This window comes from Passer domesticus, chromosome 12 (genome assembly GCF_036417665.1).
Source record: "Passer domesticus isolate bPasDom1 chromosome 12, bPasDom1.hap1, whole genome shotgun sequence".
Classification (NCBI taxonomy): domain Eukaryota; kingdom Metazoa; phylum Chordata; class Aves; order Passeriformes; family Passeridae; genus Passer; species Passer domesticus.
In genome coordinates, this window is record NC_087485.1 from 10,100,698 (window position 1) to 10,114,069 (window position 13,372).

The 13,372-nt window shown below is 40.6% G+C and overlaps 1 long non-coding RNA gene across 1 annotated transcript in view; it reads right to left on the minus strand.

The window, feature by feature from the left end:
* The window catches only part of LOC135279341 (uncharacterized), a 52,359-nt gene that overhangs the window by 4,302 nt on the left and 34,685 nt on the right, over positions 1-13,372 (minus strand). The window contains exons 4-8 of the long non-coding RNA XR_010346612.1: positions 11,181-12,157; positions 10,811-10,938; positions 8,336-8,432; positions 7,491-7,592; positions 5,315-5,427 (exon numbers count right to left, since the gene is read on the minus strand). This is a non-coding gene — a long non-coding RNA (uncharacterized LOC135279341). The remainder of the gene's footprint in view (positions 1-5,314; positions 5,428-7,490; positions 7,593-8,335; positions 8,433-10,810; positions 10,939-11,180; positions 12,158-13,372) is intronic.

Sequence of the window (13,372 nt, forward strand, 5' to 3'; positions counted from 1 at the left end):
CCTGGCTGCTCCTGCCCCTCTCCTGCCCTTCTCCCTGCCCTGTTCCACAGCCATGGCCAAAACAGCCTTCATCACTCAAAAGCACTCTGGATTCACAGATCCTTTGGTCCTGCAAATGTAATATCTCCAGACAAGCCTTCCTCTGCAATTGGGGCTGCGCAGATTCCGGGCACCATTTGAATGAGAAAGGTGAGACTCTGTGTTCTTTAAATCAACAAGCAAATGTTCAAAACGATTTTAAACTGGGGACAATTATTGTTTGCCCTGGAGCTTAAATGGGTATGAGCTTTTAAATTTTTTTCTGTTTTTTCCCCCTGAAACACAAGTCATTCTCAGGCTCAAAAACTGACGTGTGGTTCCTGACAATAATAGGGTATCACTCAGCCACTTTGTAGAGAGCTGCCAAAAGAGACGACTCTTCTTCCCTGGCTGGTGGGTTGGTTTGAGGTTTTTGTTGTTTTTAAACAGCGTGACATTTTAAAAGTTATTAGAGTATTAATGCTGCTTTTTAATGAATAAAGCTTTATAAAACTACTGATATGGAATTAACATAAGTTTACCTCTGAATGCAAGTCTCTTTTTTTTTCTATTTTACTATCCATTACTTCATTAAATCAACACTGAAAAAGACTAGCCTTGCCAAATTTCTCACTGCACATTCCACTGTTTGCCCATGACAGTATTTGAATGTGCTTATTATTTCTAGTAAAGCCCTTATCATTTTCACTGTGAAATTTAAATCACCCTGATCCAACTCTTCTTAGCTAAAGTCAGCTTTATCAACCACAAGAGATGTGGGATTTTAAAAAGATCTGAGTAAATTCACATTGTTTGGATAAACTCATTCAGGGGGTTCAGCAAATGAAAGCTGAAATAGATATGTATTCCAAGGAGGTTATGGACTGCTCAAAAACAAAGAAGTTAAAGCATAATTAAAAAAAAGAAAAAAAAGTTAATAGTATCAGTATCTTTTTAATGAGGGCATTCACAGACCAGATTTTGAATTGGAATTTCTGTGCCTACACAATAATTCAAGTGAAAAGCAAGGAAAAAAAAATAAAAACAACCCAAAACATTAAACTGTTTACACAAGGATTTTTTTTCTAGAATCCACTCTGCTATGTTATCTGGTCAGTGTTGTGCTATCAAAAAATGTTAAGGGCTGCATTTATGCATTATCCCACAATTTAAGTAACTGTGTATCATGTATATTTAAAACCATCTCTCTGTAGTTTTAATTATCTCAGTCTGCAGGGAAAAAACGCAGCTCCCATGCCTGAGACCGAAATGAAAGTGCTGCACGCTGACAGCTAAGATGTCTGTCCTAGCTTGTTGAGATTTCCTGTAAAATTTGCATTGAAAAGGCAGCTTTAAATATACTTAAAATAAAAAGAGCATTTGCATCTAATTTGCTACACTTGCAGTATTAAAGTTTTATCTGAATAAAGACATGTCAAATGGATTTATATAGTTAAGCTGATAGCTTTTAAAGTCAACACAGTAACATCAGCTAAATTCAACAAAGTAATGGCAGCAGCTAATGGCATTTATTAGTTTATCATCATTTACTTAAAAACCATAACACAGATCATTTTATTTTCACATTACTGTTTGTGATTCTTTGACTCAGTTTGTATTGATTCCACAAATTATGGCAGAAACTGACATTTATCTAACAGAGTTTTCCCAGCTATAAAGGTTGGCTTTAGTGGGAAGCAATTGAGCACTTGCCACACAATGGTTTGAGCCATGGTAGAAACAACCGTCTTCAAATAAACACATTTGGCAACCATTTTAAAATGCGATTGTTGCTTGTCTGATAATGACAGAAGGGTTTTTGTTACTGATAAGGCTCTTATTACAAACCACTGCCTATGTAATCTACAGCTTGATCACACAAAGTGCTAAGCACACTCACCCAGCCCAGCAAAGAGCCGAAGCATTAAGCTTTGTTTTGAAGATATGCATAATAGCAAGCGAGGCTTTTTACAGTACTTCTCTTCTGCAGACCTCAAAGAACTTCACAAAAGAGATCACTGCTGTTTACACAGGAGGAAACTGAGGCTGAGAGAATCCAAATCACACCCAGTGCTGCAGTGGGACTTGAGTGTCCCAGTTTAGTATTCTGCACACCAGGTTTTACTGCCACCTTGTCTTCCTATTGACTTCAGAGTGTCATCATCACTTGCCCAGACCTCAGTGGAGCTACCTGCCAAAAGTACACACTTATGATAAAGATTGTTAAAGGGTCCAGAATGTTACAGAACAGTTTTTTGACTCTAAATCCATGGTAAAAACCAGGGGTTTTTTAATGCGTTACTGTCTCAATTCTGCTAAAGGTGCCTTTTTACCCGTCTTTTTAGCAATAATTGATGAAGCCTAAAAATTTACCATGAAACGTTCGGCAATATTTTATTGCCACCATAAAAACTAGGCACACACATATCGTGATTTTGAAAATATTATGGGTGTGGACACCTACATGTCAACACTCGGGCTTACAACTGCATTTGAAAATGACATCAAGAGTTTCCAATCATGAGATCTACTCTCTTCCCTGGTGACATAAATGCTTGTTCTTCAGTTGAAGAAAAAAAATCCAGTTGAGTTGGAAATAGGGTTTATTTTCAGAACTATGCACAGAGGTCAACATTCTTGCTAACAGCAGGCCCATGTCTAATTCCCCATGTCATATCCTAAACCTTTAATTCCAAAGAATCACCAGCTTCTCTCTTTTTTTTCCTCTTTGTTTTTGGGGATTTTTTGGTTTGGTGTTTTTTTTTGGGTGGGCTTTGTCTTTGTGGTTTGGTTTGGATTTTTTTGTTTGGGCTCTTTTTTGGAGTTTGTTTTGGTTTGTTTTGGTTTTTGTAGCAGACCATATTCCCAAGAAAAGTGACAATCACAAGTCACATTTGGCAAGAATTTGAAATGATCATGCATTGTTTCATGCCATTTATTATAATTCTCCCACAGCAATGGTCTTTGTTCTACTGTGTCCTCACCCTGAACTCTGGCTTCTATTTCAGTGCACATTTGTAATTCTCTATCCCTGGGCTGAAGAGCTCAAACCTCTGGCTCACCAGAACAGCCTGAGACAGCTGGAGCAATGGTTTCTGAGGCATACCCATCCTTCTTGAATCACCAGCTCACAGCTGGCCAACTTTCTTATGTGTAAGTGCTGGATCAGGCAAGAAGGAGAAGGGAACTAAAAACTGTATTGACTTTCACTTGGAGCCCCAGTCTGACCTCCTTCAATTCAACACGAAATCTGTTCTGATTTAAACAATGCCTGGATTGAATATTTATAAAGTTTCATTTAATTGAAGATTACTTATGAAAAATTACTGCAAAAATTTATTTGGGGAAAAAAATGAGTAAAATCTTTACCTATTTTGCTGCATACGCTCTCTTCCTTCAGCTCAGGGAACATGGTTGTAACCCACTAAAAATGCACATCATATTTTACTGCTACTTCAGTCATGCTGGACAGAATGACAACCCCAGAAGTTTCCATTGTGCCACAGAGACATGACATGTTCTCCTCGGGACTGGAGGGGAGACAGTGCCTCTAGCAAGACACCTCCGGAGGGGAATATTATGGCACAAGTGTTCTGAAACAAAAGCCCAGAGCCAGGTAGCTACAGCACTGCAAACAGCATCACTGCTTAAGAAGTAGGGCAGCTTAAAGGAGGAGAGAGAGTTCTATTCAAAGTCGGAGAGAAAAAAACAACCTCTTGGTTTCCATCCAAATGCAAATAGAAAACCAACGCTGCAGCTGAAGAACTGGTTCCTGCCAGCTCCACCTGAGGAACAGGGCATTTTGCACAGTAGTAGTTAGAGCCTCCAGATGGCTTTGAGTACAGCCCCTAAGCAGTTTAGTTTAAACTGAAAACCCCAGGGCCTGGGAGAAATTTCCCATCCCTCACCACAGACATGTTCTGGGGGAATTTCTCTGAGCACTGATGCCTCTGGAGTAACACAAAGACACGGTTCAGGTGGTTTCAGTTGCACCTCACTGTGTCATGGTGACTTTTCTTTTTCATTTCAATTGTTCTATACTTCAGACAGCTTATTCCTAACTTCTGCTAGCAAAGATCATTCTCCCCCACAGAGACCCTTCCTATCCCACGCAGGAATGAAACAACAGCACCCCAGCTGGTGTCTGTATGGTAGCAGGCAGGATAATGTCACCCAGATACAGGGCCACATTCTCAACTGATGCAAATTATCCTAACTTCATTTACTCCAGTGGAGTTCTTGGTGTTTTCTATCAGATAAGGATGTGGACTTCAGCATTAATCATGTACAGAGAAAAATCCCACCATTTCAAGGTTCATTATGAAACAAGTGCTACATTAGCACTGAGCATGGAAAATCTCAGAATTTCTCTTTAATGATCTTGAAGATTATATGCATCAGGAAAGAAAAAGTGGAAAATCTGTCATAAATGTCATTGAATATTTTTAATAGCTGAAAGTTAGGCTTTCTTTAACACTCTTGCCTGAAAAAAACCAAAAAACTAGAGACTATTCATTAACTAGAAGCAAGGGGATTGGTTTTTTATTATACTATGTCTATGAGACAGCACACAATGCAAAGACAAAGTTCTCAGGCCCAGAGACAGCCTAAACTAGGGAAAAATAGTAGATAGGCAAGCACAGCTATTTTAAAATATATTGTGTGTAAGTATGGAAAAAACTGAAAAATCTCAGGATGCACTTATTAAATATTGTCTGTTGTAGCCTGTTCTTTTCTCAGCCTTGGCAGTCCTTTTAGCCACTGCTCACCATCTATGGCACCAGGAAATACCTGTGATGGGGACCTGCTTTCCAGCACCTCTAGTGACAGCTGCAGACAGGTTCCCTGAGTGAAGGCTGCAGTAGAGTCCCCCTGCTCCCTGGTCTTGTGTGTTGGGTGCACAGAACACTGTAATTGTAGGCAGGCATCAGAGGCTGCTGCTTGAGTTGAGTGTTACTTTAACTTTACCATGAAAGAAAACGTTCCTCAAGCCAATCTTTCCTGAGCCTGGTCTGTGCTCAGGCACCACCCCAGTCTGCTGCAGTTCCTGTGCCCCTCCCACACCTGAGGCTGGCTTAGGCTTGAAGAAAACCTCTGACACTGTCCATCCTGACCTCAGAACAAGAGGCAGAGTCCCAGCTCCTATCAAAGCAGCCATGGAAATTACAGCTTTGTGCACTGTCTCAGCAGGCTCTTATGAGTCTGAGGCATTCTGACACAAAACCTTGACAAGTGTCCATGTAGTGAGAATAATGTTTGACAGGAGGACATAAAGAACTAGTCAAGAAAGTTGTACCTGTGACAGTGTTTCTACCACGAGATGAACTTCCTTCCTTAGATGGTTCTGTGAAGTAAAAGCACCTTCTCTCTTTCACAGGAACTGTAATTCTATTAATTACATGTTATTTGCTAAAAAAAAAAGAAACAAAAAATGTTGTTGAATATTGTCTTCTATGGGAAAGGAACTAAGCCAGCATGTAGTACTGCATTTCACTGAAGTTTTTAACAGAATGAATACCCCAGAAGACTTCACTTGAAGAAAGGAACTGTCAAGTACTACAACCTTTATAAAAATTATCAGGTTACTTTAAATGCATGTGGGTGATGGTTACAATAGTTTTTTGCTTGGCTAAATTTTATCACACTCCTTAATCATGCTGCCAAACATAATTTCATTTGCTCTTGTCTACAAAAATCTTAGTGTCTCTATTTCTACAAAACTATACCCACCTTGTATCCTTATCCCACAGAAATCTGTGAATGTAGGAAAAACAGCCCTTTTAAAAAAATTCTTTCCCTTATAGCCTTTTAATGACAAGTTTACCCTCTTTCTGGAGTCAAGCTTTTGCCAAACAAAACAAACCACACCACAACAACAAAACCTTTTCGAGAAAGAAAGGAATGAATATGCAAACTATACAATTACAAGTAGACAACTAAGAAGAATAACAATAGAATTGTAATTAAAACATTACCATTTAGTTTATGGACTGATTTCATGCTCCCCTTCTCCAGTCTTTTATTTAGAGTTGGAGGGAGCAACAGAAATCCCTTGGTCTCATCTGCTGAACCAGTAAGGCCTAAGAGTTACAAAGGAAGTCAGTTCTACCTGTGCATGGCCTGTGAGCTCCCATGTATACTAACTGAAGAATGGCTCCCACACAGCCATTACATTTCATTTTTTAATACCAAAAACTCAGGTCCTGAGAAACTGTTTTACCCACTTATCATCAAATAATGTGCGAAGTTGAACAGTAATCTGCTAATCAGTCTTTCCTACCAAGGTCTAGTCTATTGTCTGCATTGGAGATAATGAATATTAAAATTGCACAATTCATCCCACAGGGTGTTTTTCAAATTATGCAGAGCACAATAGAATCCATTTTCTTGCTGTTGAAATTCCGCCTTCTTCAGGGTGGAAACACAGGAGATATGGGTGAGTGGAACACAGCATTGTGCAGCAAAGAGGGGAGGAGAAACCCACGCCAAATATAGCAGGGCAATCCTTTAATCCTACAGAAAAATAAAAGGTTCTTGGGTGTTTGCAGCCTAATTTGATATCATCAGGCACAGTGCACAAAATCAACCACGTCTGTGTGTAACCCACAGGTGGCCAAACCTGTGCAAAGGGTGCAGGTTGTGTAAGGAGTGACAAGATCAGCTCAGGCTCCTCAGCCTCACACACGTGCTTTGATTTATGTGCAGGACAGGAAGGGTTATCTTATAGGAAGAGAGCAAGCACACACTTGCATGTGTAGGTCCAGAAGACAATCTAAACAATCTAATTTATAGAATACAGCCCCAGAGAGGTGAAAGGCAGCATCAGTCTGGCTGGGTGCTGACCAGGTATCCCAAAATCTCTATTCTCTGGAAACAAGTGAACAACAGAGGGTTTCACTGTAGTTCGGTTTCATAACAACATTGTTTCCATTTATTAAATGATAATTATTTAAAATGGCAAAAATTCACAGTAAGTTTGAACAAAATTTTGGAAAGTAATCTCTAAGGGGGAAAACTTCTGGTGAGTTTGGTGAGAGAAAAGGCCCAGACTGAGGGTGGGCCTCCAAAAGTTTTAAAAACTTTACCTCAAGAAACTTCCAGCTCCAGAATCAAACAGGAAATCTTTTCCATAAACCAATCTTGCTCATTTATAATTGGATAGGTAGAATATTTAGCTCATAATTCCATGCTGTTTTCAGACCAGGAGAGAACCTTCTACATTTCTTCCAAAAACCAAAACCAGAAGTTTCTGTGGTGGGGCAGGCCAAGAGGCTGAGTAAGGCCACACTCTGCAACTTCAGTGGTAGCTTGGCTTCCCCGTCCCTCCCATCCAGAACTTCTCTGGCCTGGCAAAATCAGACTTTTAAAAAGAAATGGAAAAATGCAGTTTACCGTGTTAACATCCCTCCTTCTTTAAGATATACTGTACAGGTCATAACTTATCCTTTTTAATGAAAAAGAAATAAATTTACCTTTTGAGTGTCATTTCTGACCACTACTGCCCCTTTTCTAAAGCCACAGGGCTTTACAGTAGACAGCCTGATGGAATTCCAGTTCACAGCTTAATTTTCCTCCTGATAAAAGAGACAAAAAGTTCCTTTCAGTAAAAATAAAATTTAATATGGTCTGCAAATTTGATCTATTACAACCTCCGACCTCAGCTTAATTGTTCACAAAGGGCTAACGGTACCACTGGCAAGTAAATGACTTCTACAGAGTGTTGCAACTCTGATACTGAAGAGAAGGGGAGCAGCAGTCTGACAGATAATCAAAATTTTTAATGTGAACCATAGTGAGAGAGGTTATTCAGAGCACAGCCAGACTGTAGGAGCCTTCTGCAGCTGCCATAGTAGCTCCTTAGGATGAGAAATGCTTAACCATCATCCTCACTCAACTTTGTTAAGTGTTGCTGCTGTTAGTCACCAAGCAGTGGAGTCTGACACTTTACAGCAGCAGACAGCAACGATCTGGGGTCTGCTCAGACAGAATTATGCACTTAAATTTCTTTGGGGCCAAAGCTGCCCCTGTTCTGTGGCTCTCAAGAGCTTTTCTTAGAGTTTGACAAGGAACCAAGGGATAGAGTATGAAGGCAAAAAGAAAAGAGTGATGCAAACACAGCCATCACTGCCCCGTGGAGGTTGACCTTTTACAGGCTACTGCAGAGCAGGATTTTAGTGAGGCAGCCAGGGCTCCCACAGCTCCCACAGGTTTGCAAAGGCTGGGTGGAAGAGAGCAAGGGGGAAGAAGTGATGTTTGTCCTGGTTGTTTTGAGTTCAGAAGTTAGGAGAAGATCAAATTTGCCCCCAACTCTCCTTACCTCATGCTGTCCTGAAGAAGAGCACAGGCACCTCTGCAGTGAATGAACCCATGGGGCTGAAGGGACCACACCACCAAAGAGGTCCTTCCTTTTTCTACTGAGAGCACAAAATACAAAATACTCAGGGGCTGGAAAACCCTGAAGCATGACCCATAAGCTGGTTTACCTTGTTGTCTTTATTATATTGGACAAAAGGAGGAAAATCACATAGTTATCCCCACAGCTGATTTTGGTTGCTAAAGGAGAGATGGGTCAGGGACCCACACAGGTGAGCAAATGCTCACCTGCACAGTCTAAAGCATTTTAGTTGCTCCTGGATATTGAAAAGCCAGCAGCAACAAAAAGCATTTATTTTCTCTTTGTTAATCTGGGTAACAATTTGCAGCAATATAATATCATAAATGAGCATCCTGAATAAAAACACAGGACAGTGTGCAAGCATGTCTATAAAGAGAGGGCACTTGCCAAAGTGCTGAGTGCATGCATACATTTACACCTTAGCAGGCACAGGTCATTAGCAGATGTACTTATACAGAGAATGCTGAATGAAGTTTCCTCCTTCCCCTCCCTGATTCAGTTTGGGGTCAACAACATCAAACAGCTCCCACAGAGAGCACTTGCAGCCCCCTGAGACCACCAACAATTGCATTTGTCCTGGCAACTGCTGCTCACCCTCAGGGTATGCTCCCCAGTGGGCTGCCCCTCAGGAGCTGAGGCTGCAGCACAAAGGAACCCAAACTGTGTCCTACCAGCAAAAGGAATAATAAACCTGCCAGCTAAAAGCATAAGTGCTTGATGCCTCCTCCCCAAAACATGGAGGGCAAGAGCAGCCTCTGTCCTGCCCTGCAGGGGCTCTCCCCAGGCCATGTAAGGGGTTGTCATCTGCAGCACCACCCCAACACCAACTCTGCTACACACCCCTGGCAATCATGTTTGGCTTCCTGACAGGTAAAAAAGATGGTGAAAACTATACCTGTCTTCTTGTTGGTGAAAGGCAGCTGAGCTACCCACATGTGCAAAGCAAAGGGAAAGAACATTTCCAGATCACAGGGTGTCTGCAGCTCAACAGCCAAAATCTCCAGCCTATTTCTAAATTAGGGATGCTGATATATCCAGCAGCAGCCACTAGTCATGTTAGCTGTCTCAGTGTCACTGGAAAGCAACTACCAAAGCCTTTAGAAGTTCATATTTCAATTTTAAAGCTGAGGCTATTTTAGCTAATGTCCCCAAGGCAATTGTCTGGTCAAATGTCAGAGTTTATACTGCTAAAGGAAATCACTATGTTTATGAGATCTCTGCAGTTTGGGAACCACATTAAACCCCATTTGAGTTTCTCAGATTATACTGTGTTGTGGATATCTCTGTTTTCCCTGTGTTTGGAACATATCTCAATCTCCTTGTATTCCTACGAGCCATTGAAAATATCTCCCTCTGTCGTGTTTAAATATGAGTTTCATCACTGTAGGATTTTTCTCCACTAATTCACTTAATAAAAAAGAAAAAAATCCTTCAATTGATGTTGTTTCTGTATGCTTCTGAGTCTGATATCCTGAAAATTGGTAATTTATTTACTTTTTCATTAGCAAAACATTGCTTGAATTTTGGTATTTTGTGACTAATGCCAATATTCAAACTTTAATTTAACCCTTTGATGCCCAAGATTCCCCTTCCTCTTTGTCTCTCTGGGTTTTTGCCCTACCCACTGCATTACTAACACCAGGGATTGGATGTTTTGCTTTGGCACAGGCTCAGTGCAGGTGTTACCCGTGGCTGCAGAGGAGCTCTGTCAGCTGCCCTCCACATGAGTTTCACCCTGCCCATGTTCATGAGCTGGCTGCACCTCAGAGATCCCCTGGACATGTAATTTGGTCTAAGGCATTTGGAGTCTTACATATCCATTCAAGTAATGTGGCTTGAAAGCATTTCTTGATTTGAAGAATTTAAAACCCCACATGTTCTCCACCACTACACTAAAGGGCTTGTTCCTCTGCCAGGCCTGAGTTGTTAAAACACTTTGCCTTTTTTTTCTAGCAGTGGGCTTGTTCTCAGGTTTTTAATGTCTCCTCTAGTTTGGGGTTTATACATGTCTGAGTGCCATGACACCTACAAGCTAGCACCAAATTCCATGTACAGTTAATCCCATTGAATTTGTCAGTTCAAAGAACTTGAGATGACCAAAAAAACCTATGGAAATGTGTTTTTTTAAGTTTGGTTTTGACAGTGGACTTGGCCAGAGAAGCTGGACTGCTATACTTTATGGAAGCACTGATGATGGACGTAAATGGAGAAGTTCCTATTCCAAGGAGCTTTCTTCCCAAAGCTTGTAACTGACATTCCTTACACTTAATTTTGTTAATATTAAAGGCCACTCCTAGAGTAACCTGTATTGAAGACTATTCTCTACAAAACCCAATATGAATACCACACTATCTGATGAGAAGCTACACCTTTAACCACAGAAGAGAATGAACTCACTTTTGTATTTCCATGAAAGACAGTGGTTCTCTCCTCCACACTCCCAGTCCCCTATGTGTGGTTGTGTAACTGGCAGTGGCACAGGGCTGCAGCACGTGGCACCCACACACACAAGGGAGCTCCCATGTCTGAAACAGGACAATGCAAAAGGAGCATATTAGTAGCAAGACGGAGAGGCCAATAATGTTCACATTGTCAAGTTTAGCTTTGTAGTCCTCATATTTCTGCTAGATCCTCCCCATCTTTGAAAAGCAACAGGTACCAGATGCTGAGAAGATAACACTGAGCTAAGCCTGGAAGCTAAATTTTCTGATTATCTTTCATATAATGAGCATCTGTACTTTTTAGATTTATTTATCTAAACAAGTACCTCAATTTCCTTCTGGTATTTTTTTCTTCATATTATTGGCTGACACCCAAGTAGGTGAAGTATTTCAGTGCCATCCCATTTCTAGGTTCAAATAAAAATAAAAAAATAAAAAAAGAAAGAAACAGTGTAAGGTTGATCACACACTTGTTATTAAGTCAAAGCCGGATTCAAGTGTTTGTGTGAGGTAGAATTATCTCATTCTTTTTGTCTGTGTCTTTCTGTGATCTACCAGTCAAGTATGTGATTGGATTTCAGCTCAACAAAACCTTAAATTACACACCTATTGTGCCTGAGCTAAGCCTAGTTTCACAGCACTGGAGAAGGCTCCTCACTGCTCTTTTGGCACTGTTCGATCTGGCTTCTGCTATCATCCGCAGGTTGATGAATGAGTAATAGGATTAGAAAGTCTCATCTCTGAAATGCTATAATTGTCACATTTGGTGAATTGACAAAGGCTTGGGTGATGGAGAGGTGCTCCATAATGTAAAGTCATACATTCAATCTGCACTCACTGGCCAAGGCTAGGAGAATGGGAGGAATAAAAAGCATCCCTTCAGCTCCCCATTTGTCCAACATACACAGATATCTCAGCCTCTAAATTAACCTTTTATGCATGAGTTTGTTGGAAGGCAGAGTGCTCTGCTTCTTAGAGGCTCTTATCTCTCTGGAAGGAAGATGATATACTTGTTGATTCTTTGGTTAGTGCATGAGATTAAAAACTCTAGGAGGGCTGGAGCAGGGGGTAGATTTTCATGTCTACCCCAGCAATCTCCAATTCAAAATACCAGGGGAGAGATCTTCCCCCAGGCAAGCAGAAAAGAGCAGCTCAAGCCATGATTCAACAGTTGAGGATCTGAGCCTCTGTTTTCATATGGATTGTCTTTCCATCCACCATCTCAGGGTCAGTAGCACACTGGTTCTGGCAGAAATTCCATACTTTTCTCTCTGTAGGCTCACATATATCAGCCAAGATGTATCTGAAAATGGACAAAGTTTTCAGTGGCTCCTATTCGAGGTCTCTTCTAAAAGGGCAGATGTCCAAAGAAATTACAAGCTAGGCTTGGGTGGATGTGTTACTAAGGTACATTGGGGACTTACCTGCCTAAATAGCTATGTGACCATAGTATTGATCAGCTTAACAGCAGAAAACAAACAGAACGAAAAAATAAGTTTTCCTTTCTCCTATTTACTATTTTCATTTTCACTGCTTACATGCAATGGTAAAAACTCTGTTTTCAAATAGAAGAATGGAGAATTAAAAAAATATAAAGGAGTAGTTCTTTATTCCAAAGTACCATCAGCACTGCCTTCTCCTGAGAAATGGCTTCATGTCATGTGTACAAATTAACACAGAACTTTATTCCTGTTCACCTTTTATTAAAAAAGAATTTCAGAAGCCAACATCACTTCTGCTGAAAGAATGTGTCCCCAAATGCTCTACAGATGCAGCATGTGAGGTCAACATTCACCATTCCCTTTCTCTGTCAGTGTGAGTTTCACTTTAATTACGAGTGCATGTTTTGCACATTGTAAAACTACCCCTGGCTCTGACCACCATAAGAAAAAGAACATTTAGCTCAGGAAACAGTAGCTGACCCTGTCTGCTCTTTTTCTTCCTTGGCATCAGCTAAGACTATTAACACCTTATGTGTGTTGCCTGTGTGTCCCACATATGTGTGCTCTGCATCCATTTCATGCAGTACCTGTCATAAGTGCATACTCAAAGCTGCCCACTGGGAATTCTCTGCTTTGTTTGACTCCTCTTCTTGCTGTCTTGCTTAGCTATTGAATTCATCTGCTTGACAGAGAAACCTTTCTATGTATTAAAAGCTTTGTCCTTGGAAAGCTGTGACATTAGACTTAAACACATAGAGGCCTTTTTCACCTCCCAGTTCACTTCCTAATTATTCATTCCCAACAGAGGAAATCAGGAGAAACCTCAGCAGCCAATGTAAACATTTTGTAGTGGAAGGCAATTTTTTTTCTCCCCAAGAGCACAGTGTGGCCATGATAGCTGAGCTCCTTACTGAGAAATTGCTCTGGCTTTTGTACAGCTGAAAAATGGCATATAAGAAATTTTTTGGGAGAAAGAACTAAAACTGTGTAAAACAGACCATTTGATGGTGACTATTTTGCTCTGAGACTCCTTTGCCAAATAATTTCAGAAAAAAAGTCCAAGTCTCCAATATATA